The sequence below is a fragment of the Physeter macrocephalus genome, chromosome 8 (genome assembly GCF_002837175.3).
Source record: "Physeter macrocephalus isolate SW-GA chromosome 8, ASM283717v5, whole genome shotgun sequence".
NCBI lineage: Eukaryota > Metazoa > Chordata > Mammalia > Artiodactyla > Physeteridae > Physeter > Physeter macrocephalus.
The window spans coordinates 23,741,386-23,744,403 of NC_041221.1; positions in this window are offsets into that span (position 1 = coordinate 23,741,386).

A 3,018-nucleotide genomic window follows, 5' to 3' on the forward strand; every position below is an offset into this window, starting at 1 on the left:
CTTAGGATATAAGCCATGAGCTAAGGATAGTAAAGCTGGGAAGAAATAAAAACCAAAAAAAGGCCTGAATCCCTAATGATTTTACGGAGCCTCCTCATCAGCCTGGGATTGCTACCTGCAGACTTCATAGCATGAAAAAGAAATGACTTTCCCTTCTGTTTTATCCATCATTGTCTCTATTCTGGTTTCCACAGAAGAATGGGATTTCTAACCGACAGAACATGTAAGACTTCCAGATCCAGCATCCCTGCAGGTTCATCTCTCAGCATTACCACCCATGCAGCCCTCCTTCTCTCCATCCCTCCCTCCCACACTGCTTTTCTGCTTTCAGTATAGCTTGTTGCCTGGCATGTGCCCGGCACTTGGATGCAGGTTGAGTAGAAGGGAGAGCAGCACAGCCAATGCCCGCCGTTTCAGAATTACCTTGGGGAGGTGGGAATCAATGACTGATCTCACAAGTGTGTCAGCATAAGCCCTGGGAAGTGCTGTGGAAGGCAAGTTTAGGAGTGTCTGCTTTAGTCTGGGGAGTCAGAACAGGCATCATTGAAAAGGTGGCATTTGAGCTGACATTGGAAGGATGAGTAGTGACTAACAAAATGGGGGAAGAGAGTAAGATTCCAGGAAAAAGCAGAAATATTTAACTTTAGAAGTTAACTCATACGCAGTTGTTAAAATATCAAGGATAGTAATCGTAATTGCAAAAGAACAGCCACAGATACAACCTTCTAAAACAGTAGAGAGGAAAAAAGATGAAATAAAGACAACTTGATCAAGCCAGTAGAAGGCTGGAAAGGGAACGAAGACAACTGTAAAGAAAAATATTGCAGAAAGGAAAACTAGAAGAAATTAAGTAAATATATAAAATCTAGTTATGTCAGAAAGCACAATAACACAAAGGGAAAAATACACCAGACAAACATCAGTCAGAATAAAGCTAGTTTACAAATACTAATATCAGAAACACAGATATTTAGATTAAAATCTTTTTCAGTAAAAATATTTACTATCTAAAAAAGATTCAGTTCATTAGGAAATACAAATACGTATACAACTAACAAAAGAGTTTCAAAATATAACAAGTAAAAATCTACAGTATTGTAAGGAAAATTCACAAATCCTCAATCATTGATGGAGCATATTTCTCTCACTAATTGACGGATCCACAGGAAAAAAAAAATTATGAATTTAGATATCCTGAGAAAAACAATTAGCAAGGTTATTCTAATGGATATATCAAATGCTCGTGCAAGATTTAGAAAAATTAATCAAGTCTGGGGCTGCAAAGCAAGGCTCAATAAATTCTGAATAGTTAGCACCATGATTAGGTTACAAATTAATAATTTAAAAAAGAATTTAGAAAACTTCACATTTGTCAGTTGTAAGCCATATTTCTAATAACAGGTGACAAAGAAGACATAATGGAAATCACAAAAATTCATATGTTGCATAAAAATACAACATGTAAAACTTATGTGATATAGGTAAAGTCATATTTACGGAGAAATTTAGCCTTAAGTACTTATATTAGGAAGGAAGCAGTGAAATTTTTTTCTTCCAGCTTTATTGAGATATAATTGACATGCAGCACTGTATACATTTAAGGTGTACAGCATAATGATTTGACTTACATCATAAAAAGACTGTCACAGTAAGTTTAGTGAACATCCATCATCTCATATAGTTACAAATTTAAAGAAATAGAAAAAAATGGTTTTTTGGGGGGATGAGAACTCTAAGAAGGCCTGCAATTAACAAGCTAAATGTCTAACTCGAAAGCCCAGAAAAAGAACAGAGCAAGGACAATAATGTAGTTAATATCACATTTTAATGAAATAGGCTATAAAGATACAATAGAGAGAATGGACAATACCGAAGCTGTTTTTAAAAAATCATAAAAGATTAATAAAATAGACCTCTGAAAAGATATGTAACTCACTAGAAAACAAAATCAGCTTTAGAAAACTAACTAAAGAAGAAATGAAAATCCAAAAACACTTATAACCATTAAAGAAACTGAATCAGTAAAAAGAAGAACAGGCAAACAGGCCTGCATGGTTTTCTAGGAAGAGTCTACCAAATATTCAAGGCACAATTAATCCCTATTCTATGAAAGTTATTCCAATGAATACAAAAACCATAGACCAACTCCCCAAAATTCAAGGATGTTTTATCATTAGAAAATATACCAATATAAAGCACCTCATCAACAGAATAAAAAAGAAAAACCGTATGATCATTTGAGAAACTACAAAATATGCTTTGGTATGGAGGTTCCTTAAAAAACTACAAATAGAACTACCATACGACCACACAATTCCACTACTGGGCATATACCCTGAGAAAACCGTAATTCAAAAAGAGTCATGTACCACAATGTTCATTGCAGCTCTATTTACAATAGCCAGGACATGGAAGCAACCTAAGTGTCCATCAACAGATGAATGGATAAAGAAGATGTGGCACATATATACACAGCTCGGTGGTTTGTGACCACCTAGAGGGGTGGGATAGGGAGGGTGGGAGGGAGGGAGACGCAAGAGGGAAGAGATATGGGAACATATGTATATGTATAACTGATTCACTTTGTTGTAAAGCAGAAACTAACACACCATTGTAAAACAGTTATACTCCAATAAAGATGTTAAAAAAAATGCTTTGATAAAATTCAACATATATTTATCATTTTAAAAACCTCTTAGCTATTAGACTAGTAGTAGAGACCTAAATGTAAGACTGGACACTATAAAACTCTTAGAGGAAAACATAGGAAGAACACTCTTTGACATAAATCACAGCAAGATCTTTTTTGATCCACCTCCTAGAGTAATGGAAATAAAAACAAAAATAAACAAATGGGACCTAATGAAACTTAAAAGCTTTTGCACAGCAAAGGAAACCATAAACAAGACGAAAAAACAACCCTCAGAATGGGAGAAAATACTTGCAAACGAATCAACGGACAAAGGATTAATCTCCAAAATATACAAGCAGCTCATGCAGCACAATATCAAAAAAACA